We start from the raw sequence: 16,056 nt of genomic DNA on the forward strand, positions 1-16,056 counted from the left end.
CTGCTTTCAACTCGATCCCCATTCCATGTTTATGTGCAAAATTTGCAGAACGTGGGATCCCACAACACCTTCGCAGAGCAATTACGGAGCTGAATGCGAACACATAGGTGCATATAAAGATGGGGGACGGAAGCGTAGTCTCTAGAAAAATCCCTATCAATTCTGGCCTGAAGCAGGGGTGTGTTTCATCCCCGCTTCAATTCAATCTCTCTCTTGCAGACCTGGCAACTTCACTAAATTATATCACAGCCCATCCTCCAATAATAGTTGGACTGCACTTGGGGTGCTTGTTCTGTGCAGAGCACACCCTTCTCTTAAGCCAGACAAAAATAGGCCTCCAGCATCTGCTAAACACTATACAAGCATATCCTGATAAAAACCAACTGGTGGTGAATTTACAAAGAATAACAAGCATTTGCAATGCAATAGGCCTCGCATTAGGAAAGTTTGAGCCATTGGTATGGTAAATGACAATTTTTTTATTTATGTGTTATTTTGAAAATAGCGAAAATAATAGCTTTGTCATTTACAAAGACAATACTTTTAACGTTCGCAAAAGTGACAACTATAGCATTTGTAATGCAATATGTGTTGTATTTACGTGACTTAGATGTATTGATATTACAAATAATTGTTTTGAATTTTTTTAATAATTAATACTTAAATAAAAGTTATTGTCATTCATAATGGCAATAGCTTAATCTTTTGTAAATAACTTTTGTGAAGATTATGTTCAGTGTATTTTATTGTGACGAAAATCCAAGAACAGAAGTGAAATATTAACATCTTTTTGTGACATTTGTAAAAAAGCTTGAAACATTGAGAGAACATATTTGAACCAGTTGTTATTGAATGGTTGCACAGATTGATGCTATGGTGGCGCTGAGTGATGCTGTGGTGGCGCTGAGTGATGTTGTGGTAGCGACGAGTGATGCTGTGGCGTTCAATGATGCTGTGGTAGCACATAGTGACGTTGTGGTGCCCCTGAGTGATGCTGTGGTGGTGCTGAGTGATGCTGCGGTGATGCGATAAATAGATAAGAGTGTAATTATGTGGCGTGTAACTATGTGGCACTGAGTGGTAGTTGAGTGTATGTTGCATTGAGTGCAGTGTAATTATGTGGCGTGTAATTATGTGGCAGTGAGTGGTATTTGGAGTGTATGTTGCGTTGAGCGCAGTGTAATTATGTAGCATACAATTATGTGGCACTGAGTGGTTTTTGGAGTGTATTTTGCATTGAGTGCAGTGTAATCATGTGGCGTGTAATTATGTTGCACTGAGTGGTATTTGGAGTGTATGTTGCAGTGTGGGCAGTTTAATTATGTGGCATGTAACTATGTTGCACTGAGTGGTATTTGGAGTGTATGTTGCATTGAGTGCAGTGTAATTATGTGTCGTGTAATTATGTGGCACTGAGTGGTATTTGGAGTGTATGTTGCATTGAGTGCAGTGTAATTATGTGGCATGTAATTATGTGGCACTGAGTGGCATTTGGAGTGTATGTTGCATTGAGTGCAGTGTAATTATGCGGCATGTAATTATGTGGCACTGAGTGATATTTGGAGTGTATGTTGCATTGAGTGCAGTGTAATTATGTGGCATGTAATTATGTGGCACTGAGTGGTATTTGGAGTGTATGTCGAATTGAGTGCAGTGTAATTATGTGGTGTGTAATTATGTGGCTCTAAGTGGTATTTGGAGTGTATGTCGCATTGAGTGCAGTGTAATTATGTGGCATGTAATTATGCGGCACTGAGTGGTATTTGGAGTGTATGTCGCATTGAGTGCAGTGTAATTATGTGGCATGTAATTATGTGGCACTGAGTGGTATTTAGAGTGTATGTTGCGTTGAGCGCATTGTAAATATGTAGCATATAATTATGTGGAACTGAGTGGTATTGTCTGGAGTGTATGTTGTATTCAGTAGAGTGTAATCATGTGGCGTGTAATTATGTTGCACTGAGTGGTATTTGGAGTGTATGTTGCATTGTGGGCAGTTTAATTATGTGGCATGTAACTATGTTGCACTGAGTGGTATTTGGAGTGTATGTTGCATTGAGTGCAGTGTAATTATGTGTCGTGTAATTATGTGGCACTGAGTGGTATTTGGAGTGTATGTTGCATTGAGTGCAGTGTAATTATGTGGCATGTAATTATGTGGCACTGAGTGGCATTTGGAGTGTATGTTGCATTGAGTGCAGTGTAATTATGCGGCATGTAATTATGTGGCACTGAGTGATATTTGGAGTGTATGTTGCATTGAGTGCAGTGTAATTATGTGGCATGTAATTATGTGGCACTGAGTGGTATTTGGAGTGTATGTCGAATTGAGTGCAGTGTAATTATGTGGTGTGTAATTATGTGGCTCTAAGTGGTATTTGGAGTGTATGTCGCATTGAGTGCAGTGTAATTATGTGGCATGTAATTATGCGGCACTGAGTGGTATTTGGAGTGTATGTCGCATTGAGTGCAGTGTAATTATGTGGCATGTAATTATGTGGCACTGAGTGGTATTTAGAGTGTATGTTGCGTCGAGCGCATTGTAAATATGTAGCATATAATTATGTGGAACTGAGTGGTATTGTCTGGAGTGTATGTTGTATTCAGTAGAGTGTAATCATGTGGCGTGTAATTATGTTGCACTGAGTGGTATTTGGAGTGTATGTTGCATTGTGGGCAGTTTAATTATGTGGCATGTTGCACTGAGTGGTATTTGGAGTGTATGTTGCATTGAGTGCAGTGTAATTATGTGTTGTGTAATTATGTGGCACTGAGTGGTATTTGGAGTGTATGTTGCATTGAGTGCAGTGTAATTATGTGGCATGTAATTATGTGGCACTGAGTGGCATTTGGAGTGTATGTTGCATTGAGTGCAGTGTAATTATGCGGCATGTAATTATGTGCCACTGAGTGATATTTGGAGTGTATGTTGCATTGAGTGCAGTGTAATTATGTGGCATGTAATTATGTGGCACTGAGTGGTATTTGGAGTGTATGTCGAATTGAGTGCAGTGTAATTATGTGGTGTGTAATTATGTGGCTCTAAGTGGTATTTGGAGTGTATGTCGCATTGAGTGCAGTGTAATTATGTGGCATGTAATTATGCGGCACCGAGTGGTATTTGGAGTGTATGTCGCATTGAGTGCAGTGTAATTATGTGGCATGTAAATATGTGGCACTGAGTGGTATTTAGAGTGTATGTTGCGTCGAGCGCATTGTAAATATGTAGCATATAATTATGTGGAACTGAGTGGTATTGTCTGGAGTGTATGTTGTATTCAGTAGAGTGTAAGTATGTGGCGTGTAATTATGTGGCACTGGGTGGTATTGTTTGGAGTGTATGTTGCATTGAGTGCAGTGTAATTATGTAGCATAGAGTGTGTGAGGGTGCAGTGTGTGTGAGGGTGCAGTCTGTGTGAGGATGCAGAGTGTGTGAGGGTGCAGAGTGTGTGAGGGTGCAGAGTGTGTTAGGATGCAGAGTGTGAGGGTGCAGTGTGTGTGGCCTAAAGTAGTGTTAGGGTGCAGTGTGTGTGTCGCCTAAAGTAGTATGAGGGCACAGTGTGTGTGGCCTAAAGTAGTGGGAGGACGCAGTGTGTGTGTCCTAAAGTAGTGTGAGGGAGCAGTGTGTGTGGACTAAAGTAGTGTCACGCATACAAAAATTCAAAAACACATACACTGGTGAAGGCTCGCAGACACACAGAAACAATATGTAAATGTTCTCAGACATACACATCAGGTGAAACTTCCCCGAGGCAGTCCTTGACATGCCCTTATGTGTGAGGTTTTGTTGGTGTTTGGTTGCACCTAGTTCCCGGGTGTAGTTGTAGGAGAACAGTGTACAGAATAGGGGCATTGGGGCAGAATGAAGAGGCAGGAAAAAATGGACAGGGTGAGAGTGAAGAGAGGGCAAAGGAGGGAGAATGGATTGAGATGCAGATAGAGAACAGAATAAGGAGGGGGGAAAGAAGGAGAGAAGTAATCTGAATAGGTAGAGGGGAATAGGTAGAGGGGAAGAATAAGAGAAAGAGATAGGATGGGTGGAGGAGATTCAATAGAAAACCCGGGAGAACAAAGAGGGCAGAGATAGGGGAGAAGGCAACAATGAAACAGAAGAGGACAGTAAGTCTAACTGAATGGGAGAAGAAAGGATGTGTTACTTCTAGCACTATTGAGAGTAAAATTATTGTTTGGTATTATGAGCTCAAAGGTTACTAAAACTCAAATTATTCCCATTGCGATTCCCAAGATATGTTTCTATCTATCTTTAGCCCACAAACATGCACTGTAGGGAATCCGCAGCCTTTAGGAGCATTTCTGAGAGCCCCTACTTTATATCTCGGCCACAGCAATGCTGAAGCAATGCCATAGACGAGACCTAAAAACAATGATTATAGGGAACGAAAACAAAAAGGAGAACAAATGGTTCTTGAATGGAAGCAAAATCTCCAAAGATAACACCTACAAGTACTTAGGTGTTCTGGTTGACAACCATGGCTCATTCCAGACCCAAAAACAATACAACAGAAATAGGGCAGGAGCCCTGCATACCGCCTTTGGAAAGCTGGCAAACTGGCCTTCTGTGCTTTCATTGAAGCCACTCATAGATGTACCGAGGTAAAATGAATACCGACCATCTCCTATGGATCTGAAGCCCTCAGTGACATGGACTCGATCTTTCTCGACAACTAGGTTTCAAGTATTTATAAGAAGGCCTCCACACTACCCCAAAGTGCGACCCTGGCCCAAATAAGGCTGTAATTCGGGCTTATGAGCCCAAACATAATACGTCAGGGCTAATACGCAACATTATTGTGCCAATAAATCAGACAAGCTGCAGAAAAGGAATGGGTGCCACCTCCAATTTAATGGTTGCTTTCCTCATGATTGATAAAGATCAAATTCAACCGCACCTGTCTCTACCTTTGTTTTATAGACTTCAAGGCTGCTTTGGCTCAATCCCCAGACCACTCTTAAATGGGCAAAAACTATCAAAACAAATATAGGAAGGCCTTCAGATTACCAAAAGTGCCTCCCTTGCCCAAATTAGGCTGGAATTCGGGCTTATCAGACAAAAGATAATGTGTCAGGGCTCATACACAAAATTCTGTCATAAGCTCCGTAGTTTGAAGCCTGAAACTCCAAACCACCATCTATGGATAGAAATCTTGAAAACAGGCTCACCATCCCCGGCCTGGGCTTTCTTTAATAAGGTGATCACAACCCTGCAACTCCACGATCACTGGTCTTCACCAGCCCCCATCACTACCTTTAAAGCAGTAGCCAAGAAAGCCATGCAGCGGCTCTCTAGTACCATCAACAAAGACACTCTAGCAAAGCGGCCCCACACCCGCCTTGTCATCAGTAGCTTGTAACAGGTACTGGGCACACGTGAGAGATAAACAGTATTTATACTGAGAGATTGACACATAAAATTAAGGTTGACACCGGAGATGTAAGAAGTGCTTTGTTTATGTAGGTTTCTTATTCTTTTGTCCAAAACATGCAACGCCAGCCGACACGTGTTTCGTCAACAGGAGGAAACCTGTGACTCTTTGCGGCTTGGAGGGCGCGATGTAAAATTCTAAACACCGGTGATAGTTCCAACCCGGTCGACGGGTGATCAAGGGGCCGTAGGTACGGTCATAGAAGGGTGGAGTAGAAAACACAAGCCAGACCTAATGGTTCAGGGTACGGCTATGCTCGTCTCAGCAGGAGTGGGGAGTAGCTATAGGATCTTGTATCCACAGCCTTACTTGACAACTGATCTGCCAACCACAGTGAAATGGCAGCTTATTAGGTACCGGCTTGGTGAACTAACGACCCTAGACATACCCCGTGCTGACATAACCTGGATGGCAGAAAGCGGTGCAGGTTATTCAAGTACCAACAAGAGTCAATTGAATATATAATATGCACTTGTTCAGCCCTGTAAATCAAACACAGGTACCGGCTAAAAACCATCTTCATTTCAAGAGGGATACCCACATGCAGAAGCGCTGTGAACAAGTCCCTGCAAGCATCTGACGATAGATGAACTGCACCTTTCGTAACATTACTGGACTGCACAGCGAAGGTTACCATTCAACAGGTTGAACTTGTCCAACTCAGTTTCATAGCCTGTTCAGCCTGTTACTTGACAATTACTTTGCAGATATTTTATGATACAAACATGATGGGTATAAATGTCAGATCCCTCTCCTGCTCGAATCATAATCACTTGCTCATATGAAGTACTGTAAAATCTTTTTCACGTTATAATCAAACTTTTTGTTAATGGTTGAAGGTTTTATGAACAGTTCAAAGGTTCAAAGGTTTTTTTATTTGCATAATTAGTTAAAATTATTACAAAATTTGCATAATAAAATAACGATACAAAATTTATTAAAAAGATTACTAAAATTGTTGTCTCTCGGCTATTGTTTTGTTTGGGGGCGGGGCTTGTGAGGTCCTAGGGTTAAGCACGCCCTGTTTGCCCTGTTTGCCCACGAACTGGATGGTCCTCATATTCTATTAGGTCTAAAAGTTTTCTTGCTTCTGCCAAGAATTTGACTCCACGGCATACTAGGATTATGTTGGAACCACCGAGCCAGCTTGTGACTGCGTGTCTGCAGGATCGAATGTTGAGAGCATTAAAGATGGGTTTCAATAAGAGTCGTCTCTGACTTATCAGGGCCGGACATAAGCAGAAAAGGTGGACAAGTGTTTCGGTGTTGTACCCACAAAGGCGACATTGATTCGTCTGGTGTGATGATTTCCAGGACGGTAGTAAATCCTTTGTGACATGCATCCCCATCCGATAGGCTGTAAAAGACTTTTTTAGGTGACCACTGAAGTGGGATGTTAGATATGTGTGTGTTTTTGGGGTTGTGAAGCTGTTCAGGATGGTCCAGGCATGCCGCCGTTTTGCCAATAACTCTTTGTCCTCAAAAAAAGATTTCCATTTTGCTGCTGTATTGGCTGATTTTTTTAGACTTACTTTATCTGTCCCTGATTTCCAAGCGACTGCTAGCTCTAACTTTTCCACGCAGAATGTCAAATACTTTCCCCAATTGTTCATGGATTCAGTTTCCCCTCATTTTTTAATTTCCTCCCAGCTTAGCCAGTCCAAGGAGTCTGGATCTGCAGATCTAAGTTTGTGGCAGAAGTTCACGAAGCCGCTCATGCTCCGGAACTTCTGATTTTGCAGTCCAAATTCGAGCCTGACTTGTGCGGCTGAAGCAGATTTGGGAAGATTGAAGACCGCTTTATAAATTTTAATTTGTAGTTCATTCAAAAGGTCCACCTCCTTACCGCACCACGTGACTAAGCCATAGGATAAAGTGGGCATAATCTGTGCAGCCATTGTTTTTAATAAATGATTGTAATTGGGGCAGTCCATTTTTTCCTTTAGAGAGCGATACGCGAAGATTAAAGATTGTACTTTTGCTTTGAGTGCTATTTTGTGGTCCTTATAATTTGCTCCTTTAGTTATTGTAATGCCCAAGTACTTATAGTGTTCTTGTTCTTTCACTGGTGCCCCTTGGGCCATCCATTTGTACTTTAGGTTTTGCCGGTCAACTAGGCGGACCACTTTAGTTTTCTCTTTGTTAAGTGCTAGGCCTTCCCGTTCTAGGTACAGAGTTAATTTATTAATAGCTCTTTGTAAGCCAATAGGTGTCTTGCTCAATAATACAATATCGTCGGCATATTGTAAATAGTATATTGGATTGTTTGCCAAAAATGGAGGATGGTTGTCTGCTGATTCGATCGCGCTTGTGAGGTCAGAGAGAAAAAGGTTAAAAAGGGTAGGGGCTAGTACACAACCTTGCTTTAAGCCTTGGGGCGTTTGGATGCTACTGGTGGTACTGCCACCATTTCCCAACTTTACTCTTACCCAAGTATGGTAATGAAGAGCTTTGATGGCTCTTAGGAGTTGGTAAGGCATCCCCCAACTCTCTAGTTTGCTCCACAAGCGCACTCTGTTTACCCGATCGAAGGCAGACTTGATGTCTATGAAACAGGCATACAAGCGAGTGCCATTTGCTATTGCTTGGTCCGTTAGGATAGACAGGCAGGTTAGGTTAGTTGTTGTTCCCATTCCTTGCCTGAAGCCTGTTTGAAATTTTGGCATGATCTTTGTTTCTGATATCCAGACTTGTAATTCACGTAGAATGCAAGAGGCGTAGAGTTTGGCCTCTACATCTAGTAAGGATATCAGTCTAAAATTTGCAGGGTTGCGATGATCGCCATGCTTAAAAATTGGGTGGATGATACTTCCCTCCCAAGAGGCGGGTATCTCTGCGAGATTGTATATTCGATTGAACAGTGGCGTTAGAATTTCTGCCCACAGATCCGGGTCATGCTTAAATATCGCATTCGGTAGACCGTTTGGTCCTGCTGCACCCTCTGACTTTAATCTTGAAATTATACCTCTTAATTCAGTTTTGGTGATTAAGTCAGCCGGGTCTGTTGACCCCTTAAGGGGTTTTTCCTGGTTGGATTTCCAATTGTCCTTCTTCGTCACTCCTTTTGGTTCCTCCATGTTGGCTTTAACTGCCCCTGAATCTTTAACGAGACCTGTATTTGTATTGCTATATAGGGTTTGCACATGTCTGATCCAGGTTTCTGCTCCAACCCCGGCTTCTTGTGAGATTTTTGCCCCTTGGTTAAGCTCGTTTATGATGCCCCAGAAGACCCTGCTATTAGGTTGTTTTCCCGCAATTAGCAGTTTATTCCAAACAGATTCTTTGTATGAATACTTTGCGGCTCTCAAAGCCTTCCTGTAGATGTTCCTTGCTCCCCTCAGGTTGGATTTGTTTACCACTAGCCCCGACATTTTTTGGTTTGCGACGGCCCGAACCTCCTTAGCGACCTTTCTTTTTTTGGCTCTTAATGAACAGTGTATTTCCGTATAGTGCGAACTGGTTTTACATTAAGGAGTTAACTCTACGTGGTTGTATACTATGGTTTTTTTTTTTTCAGTTTGAAAGCTTTATTTAAAGTAAATAATCAGTACAGTAAGGTGACAACAGCATAAATAAATGGGGAGGAGGAAATATAAAATGAATACTCATAATAAAGCCGATGGCACAAATGAGGAACAAAGCATTTTGAATTTAAAAGAGAGGGGGGGAGGTGGGAGGGGGGATGATAAAAACCTATTAATATATCAGAAATGGAAGAAAAAGAAAAAAGAAAATTGCAATAATCATAAAACATCAATCAGAATAAAGTACAGTAAATGCACAAATAACAGCAAATATATGACCTAAGGGCATGAGAGAAAATATGAACGAAGTTAATAAAAACAGTAAATGTGAAAGGGTAAGGAATGTACTTATAAGCAGGAGTACAAACATTCAAGGGGGTTTAAAATTGGCACAGGAGAACGTAGAGGGTTTCTTTTTGGCGGATTGATCCAAATGGAGAGTAAGGGGTAACCAGTACAAATCAACATTACGAGAGGGTTTGCAAGAGGCTGCAAAGGCAACGTCGAACCTATGGGAGTGACAAAGTAAGTTCCACCAACATATTATGGAGAGTTTGTTTAGAGACTTCCAATTAGAAGAAATGTGTTGGAGTGCAAGGGCTAACATGAGGTCTAGGAGGCCGTGTGAGTGTGGAGGGAGGTCAAGAGATTCTGAAAGACTCCCCAGAAATACCAAAGAGGTTGAGAAGGGGATAGAGAGGTGAAAGATATGAGAAATACGAGTCCACACCTGTGTCCAAAAAAGACGGACAGAAGGGCAGAGAAAGAAAAGATGAAAGGAATCCGCATTGGGAGCATTGCAGGTCCAGCAAGTAGCACTAGAAGAGGAGAGAAAGCGAGACAGGGAGAGGGGAGAAAGATAGAGCCTATGATAGAAGAAAAAGAGAGCTTGGGTAAGAGAGGCACTGCGGGAAGTTTTCAGAGATTTAGCCCAGAGTTTATCCCAAAGGCAAATCGGCCATGTGGAATCTAGATCTTTTTCCCAAGAGAGTTCCAGTTTTGATTTGGGGCGATCAGGGTCAGGAGCAGAGAAATATCTGTAGATAAGAGAGGCCTTAGGAACATTGGATAAAAGTGTAAGTAGGGGAGAGGGTGATGAGGGTGAGATGTCTGATACAAGAGAGTAGTACCGGTCAAGAACAGTTTCCATAAGAATGAAGTATTTCCTAGCAAAAGAGGAAGGACAGTGGAAGAAGGACTGAAATTGAGGAAAGGAACGAGGAGATAAACCATCGAAAAGATGGTGGACCCAGATAATACCCCTCGACCTCCACGTAGGCCAGGCAATGGGTCTGTTTCGTATGAGAATGAGTGGATTATACCAGATGGGTAATAATAGAAAGGACTCACGAGAAATAGGGGCAGTTGATACCAAGGGTCGTAAAAGAGAGGAAGTGTGCTTAAATAAAGGGGGGACAAGACATGGAGCTTTAGCGTTAAAATGAAGAATTTCCTGAAATGAATACGGGAGTAGCAGGTCGCGCTCAACAGAAAGCCAAAGAGGTGAAAAAAGAGAAATGTCCTGTGACAACCAACGAGATGCCTGACGGAGGGAAAACGATTTGTGGTAAAGACGGAAATCCGGGAAGTTAGTTCCACCATTAACTTTGGGTTTACGAAGGGATGAAAGTGATATTCGTGCTTTTTTCTGTTTCCAGAGGAACTTGGACAAGACAGAGTCAATACGACGAAAGTAAAGAACTGGGATATGAATAGGAAGCATGGAGAGTAAATAAATTAAGATTGGGGCAACCATCATCTTGATGGAATCCAGACGACCCCACCAAGAAAGGAAAAGGGGATTCCAGGAGGAAAGTAGAGCGTCTATCCTAGATATAACGGCGGTCATGTTAAGCTGGACAGAAGATGAAATAGAGTTGGAAAAAAGGACACCAAGATATTTTATTTTCTTACTATTCCAAGCGAAACCAGTGGAAGAAAAGAAGTGTGGAAGGCAGAATTTATTTAAGGGAAGAATCTCCGTCTTATCCGAATTTATTTTATAACCGGAAACCAAAGAAAAGTTCTCAAATTCAACTAATAAGGAAGGGACCGAGGTAATAGGATCAGAAATAAATAAAAGAATGTCATCGGCATATGCAGATAATTTGAGCTGGTGGGGTCCATACGGAAAGCCAGAAATGGAAGGATTATTTCGAATGGAGGTCAGAAAGGGTTCAAGAGCCAGGATAAACAAAAGGGGGGAAAGAGGACAACCCTGGCGGACACCGCGTTTAAGTGTAAAGGGTGAAGTAAGTTTACCATTGACTAAGACAGATGCTTTGGGCATAGAATAGATTAGGGAAATATAGGAAATGAATTTCGGGCCAAAACCATGCCACTTCAATGAAGCTATCAAAAAGGACCAATCAACTCGGTCAAATGCCTTTTCAGCATCAACTGAGATGGCTGCAAGAGGAATAGATAAGGAGGGGGCCTTGCTAAGGACATTAAGAAGTAGTCTGGAGTTGTCCGAAGTGAGGCGACCTTTAACAAAGCCACATTGCTCCTTCCCTATGAGGTGTGGCATAAGGGGGTCAAGGCGAAGAGCTAGAAGTTTAGCAAACAGTTTATAATCTACGTTGACTAAAGATATTGGCCGATAATTTTTACAAAATTTAGGATCCCGTCCTTCTTTAGGGATGAGGCATATAGTAGCATCTTGGAAGGAGCCTTGAGCCAGTCCGTCGGAACAAAAAGACTGAAAAAGAAGGAGAAGATGAGGCAAAAGAATGTCGGAAAAATGGAGATAAAATTCAACCGGGAAACCATCGGGGCCGGGAGTCTTTCCCTTGGTGAGAGACGTCAACGCAGTGGATAATTCAGAAAGACTAAGGTCAGAGTCTAGAGTAGAAAAGTTGAGCTGGGAGGTATCAGGCGCTGGTAGACGATCAAAGTATGATTGAAGAAGATCTGGAGTAGGAGGATTTTCAGGGGAATATAAAAATTCATAAAAAGATTGAAATTGATCCAGAATGTCCTTGTCTGTGTGTAAAAGAGTGTTAGAAGGGGAGTAAATAGAATCAATAATAGTTCGTTCTTTCCGTGATTTTAGATAGTTAGCAAGCAGTTTACCTGACTTATTCCGACCGCCATAATAACGAGCACTACTTCGGAGGAGATAGGAAGATGCTGAATCTGTAGTCAGTTTGTTAAAGGCAATTTTAGAGCGAAGGAGTTCAGGAGACATTTGGTTTGGAGAGGAGGTATAAAATTGGTGTTCTAGGGACTTAATATGTGATAGAACGACCTTGCGTTTTTGAAGGAATGCCTTCTTCTTTTTAGAGACAAAGTCGATAATGAAGCCGCGGGCCGTGGCTTTAAAGGAATCCCAAAGGATATGCAGAGGGGTATCAGGGGTAGAATTAATTTGGAAAAATTCTGAGGTGAAAGAGCGAAAGGAGGAAGAGAAAAGAGGATCAGTGAGAAGAGAGGAGTTAAAACGCCAACGAGAAGACTTAGGAGCAGGAGGAAGAAGATCAAAGATAGTAATAATAGGAGCATGATCAGAAATGACAATAGGTTCAATGGAAGAGGAGAGAAGGTTTTGAGATAGGGAGGAAGAGAGGAAGATGTAATCCAAGCGGGAAAAAGAAGCATGTGGGGGAGAGAAAAAGGAGAAATCTATGGTTTCTGGATGTGTGATCCTCCATGAGTCAACAAGATGGACCTGAGAAATAGTATCAAGGAACTGCTTGTGGGGTTTGTGAGGGGAGAAACGAACAGAAGATTTACGATCTAAAAAGGGGTCAACAATCTGGTTACAGTCTCCGCCTAGTAAAAAAGAGTCATCTTTGTATTGGATACATTTTGCTGTGATGGAGGGCCAAAAGGAGGAATCAAAGCATGTGGGACCATAAACATTCAATAAAGTAATCGGGATAGCATTGATAAGTAATTTAACTAAAACCCAACGACCCTCTTCATCTCTCTCCTCAAGGAGTACCTTACATTGGAGGCGTTTATGAACTAGGATAGCAACACCATTCTTTTTATGAGAGGCAGGTGAAAAGAAAACATTGCCCACCCAAAGTCTTTTTAGTTTCAAAGATTCAGCATCAGAAAGATGGGTTTCTTGAATGAGGACAATATCAGGGTTGTAAGAGGAGAGGTGGGAAAGTACTCTCTGTCGCTTAATAGGATGATTAAATCCTTTCACATTCCATGAAATAACTTTAAATATAAAAACGTATAAAACTGTTCAAAAGCCATAGGTGCAAAAATATACTGTACATGCAACAAGTCAAAATAGATAGTGTAAGAACTTTTACAACCATTAGAGGAGTAGAATGATCAAAATTGAAAAATGCAAAAAGATACCGTACAAGTAGTAATGCAAACTTTAAGGAGGTAAAAAATGTGAAAATCATTAAAAGGGTAGACGGAAGGATAGGAGGAGGGAGAGAAAGGGAAAGGGAGAGGAAAAAGATGAGGGAAAAGGAGAGAAGGTCAGCAGAGGAAGAAGAAGAAAGAAAAGAGAGAAGGCATAGAAGACAGTACAAATCCAAAAGGATGACTGTAATGAACATACCTGAAGGGGGAAACATACAAAGGGAAGGTGGGGAGGTGGTGATGCGTTACAAGACGGGTGGGCCAGGAACAGGAGCAGAACCACACCGGGACCTCACAAAAAGGAATAAAGGATGGAACAAGATGGTGAAGGGAGCATCCAATATATATCTGCAGGGGGAAAAAACGAGACAATTGTTAACATACGTAACATTTGACACACCGTATATAGCCATAGATTAGAAATAAGAGTTATGAAGAACATACGCAAAGAGACACAGGAAAAAAGAAGATAAACAAGATAAGAAGAATGAGAAGACTAAGAAAAAGGAGTAAGAAGAGTATATGAAGTCAGAATAACACTACTAGAGAACAATACATGGAGACAACAGAAAACATTTCAGCCACTAGTCGAAGGAGCGGAAGAGGCGTCCATCCCCTCCTCACTCTGCAAAAAGATGAAGTTGCGTAGCTCTCCAGGATCTTGAAATGACCAGGTCTTATTCCGATAGGTGACTCTGAAGGTACAAGGGTGAAACAAGCCATATCTTGCTCCCAGTGATCGCAAAGAAGGGCGTAGTGCTAAAAATTCCTTACGTCTGGAGGCAGTGGCATTAGAGACATCTTGAGAAAGGTAAACTCGTTGACCTTGCCAAGTCAATTGTTTTTTGCTCCTTGCTGCTGAGAGAATGGAGAGAAGATCCGTGAATTTCAAAAATAGGATAATGACTCCACGAGGCTTAGAAGATGAATCTGTTCTAGCGCCAAGTCTATGAGCTCTTTGAATACTGATGGACGTAGAGGGGGGCATGTCCAAAAGTTTCGGTAAAAAGGTGGTAAAAAAAGCCACTGGATTGTCTCCCTCAAGATTTTCTGGCAAATTGTAAATACGAAGGTTATTTCGTCTGTTACGATTTTCCAAATCCTCCGTATGCTTTTGTAAAGAGAGGACAGTCTTTTCTAATGTATCAATGCGTTGCGTGTTGGATTGAACCTCAGGAAGCTGTAGCTCCACAGAAGAAAGGCGAGCATCCATGGATTCCCATTTGTCCTTCAAAAGCTGCATATCTTTGCTTGTCTCTTCAACAAAAGGACGCATTGCACGAAGTTCTTCCAAAATTTGGTCAATAGGAGATGAGGAAGAAGTATCTTCCGGTGTTGGAGAATTCTGTTTAAGACGCTTGCCAGACGGAGCAGGTGGAGAGGTTCTACTGGAGGCTGAATGAGCCGAGAGGGCTTTCTGAGAAGAAGAATTCAACATTTTTGCAGAGTGAGTCGATTTAGATGCGCCAGTTGAAGAACTCACCGAAGTATTCACAGAGGGAGCAAAGACAAATTGAGGTTTGCGTAATTTCACCATAGAAATTCGTATTGTAGCCAATAACTTGTCGCAATGCCCTGAGAGGTATAGAGGGTGCGTTGGTAATTTCTCAGAAGAACATCGTAGTAGAAAGCAAGCCAGGCGCTCAAATCACACAAGCTGCTTCAAAAACACAGCACTGCGAGTAATGCCAAGAAGAGAGAAGTAGTAGCGTTGAAAAACTTAGTTGAACATGACAGGGTATACCAAAACGCCTTTATCTGGTCCCAAGCTTATACTTGAAAAAGCATTATATATATAACACAGGACAGAAAGGCAGCCTGCCATGAAGAGGAGAAAATGAAATTAACTCTCTGAGAAGGCGCTTGTAAATTGCGCAAGAAAACGCCAGTGAGTTGAATGGAGCATATGCTGGCAATTCAAAGAGAAAGGGCGCTGAGAATGGCAGTTAGGGAAAGCACGTCATGAGGCAACTGAGGTGGAAAGGAATGCCCATAAAGTCAAAAAGTCAGCAGAAAGCCATGAGAAACAGTAGTGGCGCACTTGTAGTAAATAGCGCTGAGATGACAAAGCGTCGGAAGGAAGCAGGTGTCACAGATGAAATGCCATGTCGAAGTGCCTGAGTGAAGATTCCTCAGAGAGACAGCAAGGTAAAAAGTATCCAAAAAAAAAACACCTTATTTGCTCACCCCCAAGGTCGTTGCTGCCGAGTGACACATGGCAGTCGAGGTCGTCCTGGTGTGTTGAGGAGGCGGAGGTCCGGTAGTCGAGGGACGCCTAAAATGGCGGCAGCGTGAGGAGAAAAAGAAACCTCGTCTCAGCAGACGAAAAACGGCATTTCAAGAGCCGCAAAGCCGCTCCGCGTGGTTTCCCGAGGTTCCGACAGGAGAATCCGGTGATTAGTGGTGAATGCAGTCCCCTTCACATCGGGAAAACTGCAAGGAGGCTGCTCGGTGCGGCGGAGCTCCGCAACTAGCCGGCCATCTCGCGCGGCAGTCAAGCCACGCCCCCGTATACTATGGTTTTTAATACCTGTGCATTAAATAAAATAAATAAATACATTTGGGTTTCATATTATCTTTCCGAAACATTATTAGGTGGTGTTCACACTAGGTAATGGAGTACCAGAGACATAATACGACAGGGGCAAAGTGGACAATGGCCCAGGTCCCCCACTTATCATGGCCCCCCTGCTTAAGTATGTACTGTGTGCATTACAAAAGGTTCTTTAAAAATCATAAACCTTATGATAAATACA

This window comes from Lissotriton vulgaris, chromosome 5, assembly GCF_964263255.1.
Source record: "Lissotriton vulgaris chromosome 5, aLisVul1.2, whole genome shotgun sequence".
NCBI classification, from domain to species: Eukaryota; Metazoa; Chordata; class Amphibia; order Caudata; family Salamandridae; genus Lissotriton; species Lissotriton vulgaris.